Source organism: Helianthus annuus, chromosome 5 (genome assembly GCF_002127325.2).
Source record: "Helianthus annuus cultivar XRQ/B chromosome 5, HanXRQr2.0-SUNRISE, whole genome shotgun sequence".
Taxonomy (NCBI): Eukaryota; Viridiplantae; Streptophyta; class Magnoliopsida; order Asterales; family Asteraceae; genus Helianthus; species Helianthus annuus.
The window spans coordinates 119,019,795-119,033,307 of record NC_035437.2 but is presented as its reverse complement, the minus strand read 5'-3'; the positions used below and the strand labels follow the sequence as shown (position 1 = coordinate 119,033,307).

Here is a 13,513-nt window from a genome sequence, read left to right as displayed (position 1 = left end):
TCAACAAATAGAGGAACAGGGGATTAGAATTTCAACTCAATTTCAATAAAGTTGGAATCTTTTTGAAGAAATTGCAATTAATGTACATCGTGACGCCTCAGTAAATTGAGCTTCTGCTTGTGGATTCACCATTTTGATTTGAATTCAGAGTAGTGGTGTTTTTGTTGTGGAGTCGCAGGGTCATTTGGATTTTGGAACCTGGGTTCATTAATGCATGAAGATGAAGGTGAGATGTGGTGAACACTAGAGATATTAGAGAGAGAGAGGTGAGAGGGAGACCGGGTTGCAAGTGGTGGTGGTATCTGTTGTTGCAGGTTTGGGGGAGTGGGGTTGGTGGGGAAGATGAGTAAAAAAAAAAAAGTGAGCCCCATCTCTTTTATCTTTTTTTTGTGAGTAAAAAGTTGAGGCTAATTTGGTCATTTAACATCAACTTAACTGAGAAATTTAACAGAGGTTAGTGATAAGGACCACCCGAGTGCAAAAATTACAACTATTAGGACCAACTCTGTAATTAGTAAACCATTAAGACCAAATCTGCAATTTTCATAAACCACAGAGACCAACCAAACATTTAACTCTAGATAAAATAAAAGGTTATAGGTGGAGGTTTTGTATGATTCATTATTGGAGAAAAAGTAGGTTTGGAATAATGTGGCGTGGGGATGTGACAGGTATGGATTTCAAACTTGGTTTATTGTTGGAGATGTGTAAACAGGTTTCTCAGCAGCTAGAACCGAGCGGCAGTCGCAACTCCATCCCTTCACAAGATCACGTGTGGCGGAGATTCGGATAAGAGTAAAAGAGATGTAGACGAACCTGTTACATTTGCAGTAGTATTATGATCATCCCGAACAATGGACTTACGTCAACTTGAGTCACTGACTCACTTCCATGCACATTTGTATATCTTTCACATCTCTAATTGGTATTTTAATTCCAATTCAGTCATATGTTTTCTTAAAAGGATTAGTTATACCATTTTATTTGTAGTAAAAAGAAGAATGAACATCACAAAACATGGCAAATCCAAAGCTTCAACAGTAGAACTAATTAAATAGTGTGCCAAGATGTTAGTCCAAAGTTCAACTGGTGCAATAAGCCCAACATGTCTTAACTAATTAGCAAACACAAAAAGAGATTTTACCTGTCATAAACAAAAGGCAAAGACAGTAGATAATTCTATCTAGGGTCAATCACCTGTCCTATAAACAATACAACCCCGGTCACATCTTCTCGAATCACAAACAAAAATGGGTGATCCGCCACAAAATCAACCAAATATTGTTTAGCAACTGACGGTGCACATCCAAACATCATCTTAGATATAGTGACCGCTGCAGCTTCTGTACCTTCTTCATTCACCTCCACAACGGATTTATGCTTGATTTTTGATACAAAAAGGCCTGTACCAATAGATGAGTCAACCATTTCGGTGACACGATGTCCAACGCCAAAAGCAATACAAGCCCTAATTCCTTCAGCATATCAGAAGCTTCAAACCCGAATTCGATCTTAAACTTTGGTATAAAAAACTCCCCGACCTTCTCTTTTACGCGTGGAATGTGACGCTCAAAAAAGTCAGATGTGGAACTCATCTTCTTTACCAAAGACGGAAGCCCGTCTTTTGCATCACTGAGGTAACAGTACATTGTGAACTTACGGTTATCTTGGCCTTGCGAATAGGGGAGACCCAGTACTTTGAAACCATCATATTCACGCACGAATTGATTTTTGGAGCTGGTCATAAAGGGAACTTTAACTTTGTTTCCATTGAGAAGATGAAAGTCACGTTCTTTAGTCAATGAGGTGTTAAACTTCTGAGTCCAATTTCCCTTGAAGTAGATAGCATTTGCAAGGATAAGCATCGTGCCATCTTTAACTTCTTCAGCACTAATGACTTGATTGATGAGGCCATTTGTTTGGTTTTCAGCCCAAGAATTCACTTCATCGGCCACCTCTTCAGCCTTCAATAATCAAATCAAAAAATAATATATTAGCATACATATCAAAAACAAAGTTCGATAACTTTAATAGCGATCAGTTTTGAGAAGTCCAAACAGTTATAAGCCTAAGTTTGTGAATAAGAAACCAAGGTTCATATCAAAATAATTATTCACACAACATATAATAAGCAATCTTTAAAAAAACTTCACTAATATAAGAAGTTAATAAAGAAAGTTGAAAAAGACCTTATGGAAATCGACTTGTTTGCATGCGGCTTTATAAACGGTGTCCACAACCTGTTTGAAAGAAGATTCGAGAGAAAAGGTTTTCCCAGCCCATACTGCGTTTGCAAAAGACAATCTAGGTCCGCCAGCGGGGCTACCAACGGCTAATATCGAGGACACAAGGTGCGAATAGAGAGAGTTGAGGTCATTCGTCGTGTCCGTTTTAAGGAAAGCGAGGAGTTGGGCGAGTGTTTGACCTTTGGAACCGGCGGCTAGTAAGCTCAGGAGGGTCTGGATGGAAAGGGGCGAGAAGACAACGTTGGAGTCGTGTTTGTTGGAGAGAAGGTGGGTTGCCAGTGTGGTTGAGACATGGGTTTGGTTGCTGATCAGAGAAGAAGAAGAAGCCATTGAGTACGTGAATAGGGAAGATGTAGAAGATATTTATGTGTAAATGCTTTTAATCAAAACCCTATTTATTATTTTTAACGGCAAACCCTATTATTTTGTTAAAATTATTTAAGATTTTACTCAAACAAATCAAATAATTATTTTAATTTTTGTGGCTTTAATAAGTAATTAAATTATTTTAATAAAAGAGGATTTAAAAATATAATAAACTAGGTTAAAACCCCGTGTATTACACGAGTTGTATAAATCTATATCTATACTATATAATAAAAGAAACCAATGAAAGAACACATATCATTCATTGGAGCCATCTAATTTTTCTCTCTTAATTAATTTTAGATAATATAATATTAATATTAATTAAAAGATGATTATAAAATTAAATTTAATATAAATTTAAACAATCGTATAGGAGATAATATAATATTTTAAAATATTTATTAGATTTCAAAATTATTTATCCTGAAATTCAAAAAAGAGGTACACTAAATATAAATTAATATATGTAAATGATTTATTTATTTTATTAAACTAAAGTAGTTAAGGGTAGAACTTATTTCATGAATGTTTATAAAGGGTAAAAAAAATATTAATCAATGTTTATTAAAAAAATATTAATCAATGTTTATTGGTTCTATACTTTTATTTTCGTGTTCAACTCTCAACTCAAATACGGTATTCACTATATTTACATGGCATTTATAAGAACCATCACCGCAATCACCCCATCCATCATATATCGAGTATATTCGTTCGTTTTTTCAAAGATATAACTTTTTATTAGATTCATTCAATAAAAGAGGTTTTTTAAAGATATAATATTTTTATTATTTACTATACAAAATTGTATTTATGCAACTCGTGTAATACAATAGGTTTTTAAAAATATAACTTTTTTTATTATTGGTTATATAAAATTAGATTTATTCAATATGTATAATACACAGGGTTTATAAAGATATAATAAGATATAACTTTTTATTGATTGATATATAAAATTACATGTGCTCAACCCATACAATACATGAGGTTCTTAAAAATGTAACTTTTCATTATTTAATATATAAAATTAAATTTACTCAACCCGTACAATATATGGGTTCTTAAAGATATAACTTTTTTATTATTTAATATATAAAATTACTTTTATTCAACCCATGTAATAAACGAGGTTTTAAAAGATATATTGTTTTATTATTTGTTATATAAAATTACATTTATTCACCCCGTGTAATAAACAAGGTTTTTAAAGATATATATTTTTTAATTATTTGATATATAAAATTACATTTATTCAACCCGTGTATTACACGGGGTTCTAACCTAGTATAATTTTATATAATATAATAAAAAGATATATTTTTAAAAAAACTCGCATATTACACATGTTGAATAAAATATAATGTCATATGTTAATACAAAGAGTCATCAAAATTTATCTTTTAAAAACGAACATTGGTGTACTATTTATCTATTATAACATTTTACTTTGTTTTTTTATTTTGCATAAATGTGATTTTATATAATAAATAATAAAAAAAGATATATATCTTTAAGAAAAACTAATATATTGCACGTGTTTAATAGAATATAATGTCATATGTTAACACATACAATCGTCAAGATTTATCTTTTAAGGATGAACTTTAATGTACTATCTACGTGTTATAACATTTACTTATTCTTAACTAAATTTTTGTTTAAAATTATTATTATTTAATATTATCATAATAAAAATAAACGTTTATATTCTTATCTAATTTTTTGGTTTAACATCATCATTATTATTATTATTATTATTATTATTATTATTATTATTATTATTATCATTATTATTATTATTATCATTAGGCAAATTGGATTAAAATAATCCCAACTCATTGTTATTGACCAATAATAATCCCAACTCATTTAATCACCAATAATAATCCGAACTATTCACTTTTGTTTGTAAAATACTCCTAGTTAAAAAAACACTAACTAAGTTAAAAATTTGCTGATGTGGCTTGCCACGTCACCTGCCCCATCATTTGCCACGTAATCAAAAAATGCCACATCAACTGCCACGTCATCAAAAAAACGCGACGTAGACTGCCACGTTAGTTGCAACGTTATCAAAAAATGTCACATCAACTGCCACGTCATATGACACATCAGCTAAAAGGGCCACATCAGATGCCACATCAACAAATTTTTAACCTAGTTAGTGTTTTTTTAACTAGGAGTATTTTACAAACAAAAGTGAATAGTTCGGATTATTATTGGTGGTTAAATGAGTTAGGATTATTATTGGCCAATAACAGTGAGTTGGGATTGTTTAAATCCAATTGGCCTTATTATTATTATTATTATTATTATTATTATTATTATTATTATTATTATTATTATTATTATTATTATTATTATTATTACTACTACTACTATTATTAGTATTATTACTATTATTATTATTATTATTATTATTATTATTATTATTATTATTTAATATAAGGGATAAATAGGAAAATAAGGTGAGAAAACATCACGTGTCCAAAAAGGATTTTCATTTATTAGTATAGAAAGATTGGGGTTGGCTAAATGCACCCCTTGTTTTACTAGTTATAAACTCTTTCTAAAAATACAGTATAAAATTTGTCAAATTTCACTCATCTATACAATTCAAATATTGTTTTTGAAGACACTTTCTCTAACTAGTATTTTATTATGTTTCTGTATTTGAAGACACTCTAATTATATATTATATTGCCGTCGTTAACTATAACTGCTATTTAGATAAATTCTGGTCGTTTAAAGTCTCGATCTTTTGATCTCAGCCATTCAAATAGCTTAAATTTCTTCTAGAAGCAATAGTTCATATAAGTTCCACACCCTCTCTCCTAAAATCCAGCAGTTGGCGATGCTTTTCCTAGATCAGCGCTCCCACGTCTGGCAACTGCACACGTTCTCCTCCACCCGTGTTTTCAGTTTAATCCTCCCAACCACCCTAGCCCACCCATTATATAAACCCTCCAGGCCTCCAACACCCACCATCACCAAGTTCAAATTCATCCTTCTTCACACACCACCACTATTTCACGATCGTCGGCTTACGTAAGAGGCTACAAGTACCGTTAAAGACAACTTTGAATCTTTCGGTGGATTTATTAAGTTCGAAGTCGGTGACCCCGATTGGAAGAATGCCTTTCGGAATCCATTTGTAATTAGCAGGTTTCATCTCATCTCACCTCTATTCGAATTGGAAATTAGGTTAAGCTTTTCTTTTAATCTGTGTGATTCTTAATGTTTGTAAATGAGATAACCAGATGATCAATGGCCAATTCCTTTTCAATTATCATAGCCCCAAATCTTGCTTCTGTTGTAATCGAGTGACATACGGATGCCACCGCCTCCCAACCATGAGATCGAAGTGTGATGAAGGGAAAATTCAATGAACAAAGGTCCTCTATTTGATTGATTTTAGGTTTTTTTGGCTTTTAAGCAATTTAATTGGGTTTTATGGATTTAATTACACATTATTCAATAGCATATCGATTTCCTCTCATCGGTCTTTTGATTTCAATTGCAGGTTACTCTGTTTTGCGGAATTTATTTTCACAGCTTCACATTAGATATAAGTTTTGTCTTGAAAACCTTCTTTTTTTTTATGCACCCTACTTTTTTATGGGATTTAAGTAGTGAGTGTGACAACCGGAAATTTTCGGGTCTTAATTACACAAATAACAAACATTAAGACGATTATAAGTAGTGTTTTAACTAGTAAATTAACTTGGTTAGGCCTTTGGAGTGCCTAGGAACGTTTGTCGGGCTTTACAGTGCGCGAATGGTGATTTGCGGGAAATCTGTTGAATGTCAAACGATAAAGAACTGACGCAGGACAAAATACTAACAACGCTGACAAATACAAATTTTATACGTATGAATTTAGTTTTGAGAATTTGTCGTACTTTCAAACGTCACAAACGCATACGTGATCGAAAAACACAACTGCATGAACGCACCGACAACGAAACGGAAGCATCAGACACGTGTATTACCTTAAAAACTGAAATATTATAATATATTTAGCGCCGTAATCAAATTTTAATGTCCGCCGTCGAAACTGGATTGAAAAACGGATTAAAAACGACAAACAACACATTTTACGTGATTTTAACGCAACCGACGAACGAACGCGTCAAACGCCGAAACCGACACTATTTTACACTTTTATGATCCTAAAATTTAATCCTACAACATTACATGAAGTTCAGGTGTGTTAACGGGCTCTAGAAATACGAATGGGCCGCTCACAAAACTTTTACGCACTAACAGGCCTTAGGCCCAAGCCCACTACACAACCCTTGATATAAAAGGGTCAAAAACCTAAAACCATTCATTTTTACCCAGCCGTATACACACCCTTCCATCCCATTTCCCTTTTTTTTTGCAACCTTATACATTAATTATACACACACATACCTTATAATAGAGAAAGAGATCGGAGGTTGGGGAACAAGACGGCAGGCAGAGAGAGAGAGAAGGTGGAGCCGGTTTCGGTGTCGGTTTCGACGGAGGACAGTGGTCCGACGACCGGCTCTTTCTATCTCGGCAAACACCCACACAAACCAAGCCAATCATCCCCCTACTATCTATCTCGATGTAAATTCATAACATTTTATAAATAAATTTTGGTCATTGAAAAAAAAAACACAGCCTGTGTATCTTCTCCGGAGCATCTTCCGTCAACGACAACCATATACAAATCCGTGTGTTGCAGTTAACAAACAGACCATTTGTCACCGGAGCACCTTCTTCGTCACCGGAGCATCTTCTTCGGCCACTATAGGTAACGACCACTGATGACGGGGATAGCCCAAGACCAAATAAAATGACTTAAATACATGAATGCTCAAAAGGTTAAAAGGTTCAAAGGTTGAAAATCCGGAAGATAAGATAAAGTAAGACGCAAACAGTAAGTAGTCACATCTCTGATTGCTTCACCAACCTCTCCAACCGAAAAGTAAGGCGGATGCACAGAGCTCAGTCTTTTACCCGCAGGTCAAAAGGCTTCCACCCCAAAAAGGGTAAGTCCCCCACTGCAAGCATATTCACTAGTCAACAGCTTCCTCTTTGAGCTGATGCTTTCCCTATAAATGGGACACTTCATTAAGTGTGGAGGACATTCTAAGATCAGCTCTGATTCCTGAAATCTCTGATCACTGTTCTCAAGTACTTGCTTCATGCAAGTCACTTTCTTTCACATTCAACACACACATTCCTCTTGCTCATACATCCGAAACTGAACGCACTTCAGTGGAAGATCTCGAGCAAGCAACAAGATTAAACTAGTGAACCTCTCGCCAGGTCTTGTAAACGTGGGGGGACCCCATGACCTGCGTTAGGAAAAGTTGAACACTTCAACCCTTTTGCCTAACCAGCCCAGCTACTATCCTTGGTCTATTATTTGTTGCATCAACAAGTTGGCGCCAACGTGGGGCTACGCCAATAACTTTCTTCAAAAAAGACCTAGTAGTGTAGCTCCATTCTCTTGAAACTACCATGTCAGAAAGTGGATCCCCGGGAGAAGTGAATCATGTTCCAAACACCTCTACCCCAAGTAGTAGCCAATCTCATATGGCTATACCAACTTCTTTCTCGACACTGGGAAGCACTCCCGATTTTCTCACTTTCAACACTCCAACTCCATCCAGATCAGGGGTCCCTTCCCCTAATGTCGGTGTCTCTGGCACCCCATCACATGTTGAACTTACCCCTGAGGGGGTCGCCAACAATTTCCTTGAGTTGAGGCCTCTCCTTTCAACCAATATGTGAGTAGGGAAAAGGACAAGGGAGTGCGGATTCATTTAGACTATGACGAGCCGGAGCCAACACTATCTCCTGGACCCCCCATCCCTCCTTTTGCAAACTCACAACCTTTGGTGTCTAAGGATGAGGTTGGTCCCACTAATCCTCCTCCAAACCCTAACCCATATTTGTCCACAAGGCCAAATCCTACAACATTTCCTCTCTTTTCGTCCCAACCAGCTACAAACGGCGCTCCTTTGGGCCATGAGCTGACCCTTGTCCAGCTCCTATAGTCTCCAGTGACGAGTCTTCCACCCTCAACAACAACTTCATGGTAACAAGCTTTGTCCGTACTCCCCTTGGCAAGAAGTGTTGTTATGAGCACTCCCTTGGGAGTTAATTGCCCAGTTGCACCTGAAAGCCTTCAAGGCTTCAACCTTATGCCCCAGATGATGGCCAGCTTCCCGTGGCAGCACTTTATTAATCAGGTTCTAGCCACTCAAGGGAAACTTAGGAGTTAAGCTAGTTGACTATATTAATTAATCTGCTAATTAAGTTAAGTAATCAACTAAGCAAATTATAAGAGTTAAGATAAACTAATTAGTTAAGTAGTTAATTACTTAATTAAGTTAAGAAAGGTTAATTAAGATTAATTAAGCGAAGCGAGATTAATTAAGTTAAGCAATATTAATTAAGTTAAGCAGGATTAATTAAGCTAAGAAGGATTAATTAACCCAAGAAAGATTAATTAAGCTAAGTAAGATTTATTAATCACCCAGATAGATATACATGAAAAATAGATATATATGGGGTCGTTTATATGAGAACGTTTAATATTAATAGTTAAATATATTATTTTTGACCTTACTCCGTTTTTAATGAAACTTAGGTTAAAACATAGATAAAAATATGCTCGTTCTAATGACATATTCGTCATTTTATAAAACGTCATATTTTAAAAGTTATACGAGAAAAACGAGTGAAGCAGCTGAATTAATATATATAAGCAAGCTAGCTAGCAGGTCAAGCAGGCAGGTAGGCATGTCAATATCCCACATCGACCCAGAAAGGTTTTGAGGTGCTTGCTTGCTTTAAATAAGAGCCTAGGATTTCATTTTCCTTGCTCATTTCTTTTCTTCTTCTCTCTATACGTTGGTGTTCTAACCAATAATCACCGATGCGATATTCTGTACAATCCATTCAGGAACCAACTAACGGATGCCAAAGTGCTATACTTTGTGAGTTCGTTAAACGGATGCCAAAGTACTGTCTGAATAAGACTATGCTTTGTCAATTTCGTTAAGGTTCGGATCTCGTGACCATCGTTAGGTTTGATGTGGTTTTACACCAATACGTATTCCACTCTATTAAATTAAATGTTTAACTACCCGAAACTCTACACCATACTCCTACAATCAAAATGGATGTTGAATCATCAGAAGGTTCAAAACAATAAAGTATATGCTTAATTATCAGAAGGAGTAGAATCAAGAAGCTTGTTAAATCAATATTGCATGCTTATAATGTGAGTCATTTTCTTTTTATCAACAGTAATTTACAATACTCCAAATTATTTTCAAAAGTTATAATTACAGGGATTAAGTCGTGGTTATCTTGAATCACTGGCTAGTGGGGTATTGTGCACATTACTAAATTCTCACGGTTAGGCTAATAAATCCGAACAGTGATAATCATCACTATTTAGGTGAAAGGGCCCAATAGTGGTATGAACATCGTCACAAGGCTGTGACATGGCGCCAGATAAAAATAAGATAAAGGCCATTGTAATCGCTCTTATGCTGTAATTTATAACTATGTGTCATTTTTGTACAAACTGAATGAACTCACCAGTATTTGCTGACCAAACGTTTTTAAAACGCGTTTCAGGTAATTACAGTAGATCGGAATAAGAGTTGGATACGGCACCAAAAAGGCTTACAGAAGTGGCTTAATTTATCAATTAAATTAAATTAAGAAAAGTTGTTTTATGTATTCGGGTTTATCCCATATTAAAACTCCTTTCAAAACATGGTTTTATCCCATCTATTTAGTAAATAAAATCCGGTGTTCTCTAAACTCTGATATTTTTCCTAACTCACGGTCCTAATGAAATTTCCGCTGCACTACTTTTCTAAATAACCACCGGTACCACTGAATTGGTTCGTGGCTCCCGATTCCATCCAGGGTGTGGTCGGGGGTCGTGACAGAAGGTGGTATCAGAGCCACTGATTTAAGCCAATAGGTGTTGCTATAATAATACCTAAGATAAAAAAAAGAGTTAGGAAATTCCTATTAACTGGTAGCACACATGATAGCATTTAGACTTGAACTTAAGAAAAGATGCCTTAGTATAAGCTCCGAGATAAGCTAAATACTTGTATAAATAAAGTGTGAGGGGTTTTGGTATGCCATGAGGATGATAACTAGGACGTTGCAAGTATAATAAATAAGCAATAACACTTGACCACTGTTATTTCTTATTAATTGGTACTACTTTGTTCTAGAATATGACCCGTCAGGTAAATATTAATTTCCTGCTTCTTTGCTGAAAGTTATAAGGCACTTTCCAAATCATGATATAAGAAAAAAAAATACTATTTATGGGAAATATAAATTTCTTCTTTGGCAAGACTGGTTATGGTGTAGCAGACTCTCTAGCTTGTCCGGATATAATGGGGTTACCTCTCCGGCGAGAACCGGATAAGACGGGGTACATAATATGTCAAACAAGTGACAAGATTTCCCTAAATAGTATCATGACCTGATATCTGACTTGTTTTTGAAAATAAGAATCTGTTAAATACATTGACCTTATGAAGGGTATGTATATTACAGCATGTGAAATATATGATTATATAGATATGTATATCTATAAGGAATTCCAAAAGTCAATTAAGAATAAAGCACAAGCATATGTGTCAATAATAAATCTACATTTCTTTATCAGGAATCTCTTGCATATATCTATAATTCCGATATCAAACATTATTCGTTTGGTCATCTGCCTTGTAACTTGTGCGACAATATAAACAATGGAAACCCTTTAAGTTGGGACGCCATCAAAAATATAAGAATTTCCAATGCGTTACCATAGACTATTAACGCAAGTAAGAAGCATGTAAAGTTGTGCTAGTGCACAAGAAAACACATGAAACTTAAATTATACATCCACAGACGTCGAAGTATATCACACACGACTTTCGAGGCAAGACTTTTGGAAAATATGATTGGGCACGATGACACCAATGCTAATCCCGTCAATGGAAGAACTACTAATAAAAAAAGCAGCCCTTTGCCACGTGATTCTACAAACGACATGAATCTTGCTGAGGTGCGATAGAATAAGATTTCACAACAATCGGTGCATAGTCTAATCCAATTCTTGACGCTGCAAAAGAAGTCACATACCTTCACAATCCCCCTATTTCATTTTATTTGTCATTCCCTGGTAATGTCACTTAACAACGGTTATCACCCAAAATTTCTAGATAAAATTCTTAAATTTCTATTGTTAAAATTCTGACCTCTGTGAATAGACTTTTGCATTGCTACTCCTCCTAATGGTCATCATACCATGAGGATTTCTTTCATAGTAGCAAATATTGATTTATTTCATTTCTTGGTAAATCCACACGTTACACATGCACCGTTTGTTGCGCATGTGATTCGTTTGATTTATGAAGACCACTGGAGGGCTTCGTTCCAATTTGTTATTTTACCCAAACTCAAATATCATTTCGCTATACTTGATTTTTGCACTATGAACCGCATTATTGCAAAACGATGACTCTTTGATATCGAGTCAATGAATTTCTTGAAATACTCAATTTCCTTTGGCATACATGGTTTTTGTTGTGACCATGTCCAAACTTTCTTATTAATACAAAAACTCGTTTTGTTTAAACCAAGTTCAGTTGTTTGAACTTACTCGCAATACGTATTCAATTCAGAGTCCCATATGATAGATTGAGACCATCATATTCAAAATAATTCCAACAAGCACTTCATTTGTTTTGAACCATAACATGCTTGTTTGGTCTTCGACTTCATTAAATCGTTTCTTTAATCACGATCACCTTGTGGTGACGTTTTCCCAAATTTGAGGCTTGCGCTAATCTTGTTTGCACAGTCATATACGGATTTAATTATTTATTTATATTGGATCCACTTTGTTGATTTATTCTATAAAAGCAATCTTAACACAATCGTGTGCTAAGATAATGATACACAAATTCATGTCATATTTCCGTGTATCTCTTAAATGGTTCTTACAGCCTCAATCGAGCATTTCGTAATATTTATTGCTTTATCATCTTCAATCGAAAAACATTATTCAATTGTTTCATTTTCAATCGAAAATCCGACTAAACTTGTTTAAAACAAACATTCGGATTTACTTCATCGAACTTTCATTTAATTTCAAAACACGATGAACCCGTTCGGTCACCACTACTATTATTTCAATCACTACGACATCTTGTGGCGTCGATATATACCTGTAGCTTGAGCTAATCTATATATACGTTTCACTTGACTCATCCTTGAAAGTGGTCATAATCCAACTTTGTGTTAAGTTAATCATACACTAAACTTTGTTGTATTTTAGGGTATCTTTGTACTTCAATAATGTCAAAATATTGATTCTTCCTCGTATTATGAATCAATAGTTGACACATCGTCTTCATACTCCTATTCAGTCTAGCTTAGTGATTCTAATCTTTCTGACCCATGTAAACTTAGTCATTCTGATGATTATATCCTTACACTTCATCTAAATAAAACCAATTTCTGGAAATTATTCAGTTGAACCACTAGGTTCTATTTTTTTGTAAACTGTTCTCGTATTCACAAAATTTGAACATATTTTGATTCAAGTACAGTGTCATTTACCTTAATCCTATTATTTAACATGTGACATAACTCGGAAATGATATCGTAACCCAATTCTCGAGGACAAGATTTAAAACAAGGTGGGGAGGATGTAACAACCCTCAAAGATAGTCTCGATACCAAACCGTAATCAAAATCAGAACTGCACGCGATGAAACTTGTATACTCAATCTGAAAAATTTAGGTGGTAAGGAATTTTGAAGTCCGATGAACCAAATCGCATAAAAATAGTGTTATTAGATTCATAATTAAAAACCAAATTG

General features: G+C 34.6%; 1 pseudogene; it reads right to left on the bottom strand.

Moving 5' to 3' along the window:
- Positions 1 to 1,067: 1,067 nt before the first annotated feature.
- On the bottom strand, positions 1,068 to 2,576 carry LOC110943540 (annotated as a pseudogene).
- Positions 2,577 to 13,513: the final 10,937 nt, after the last annotated feature.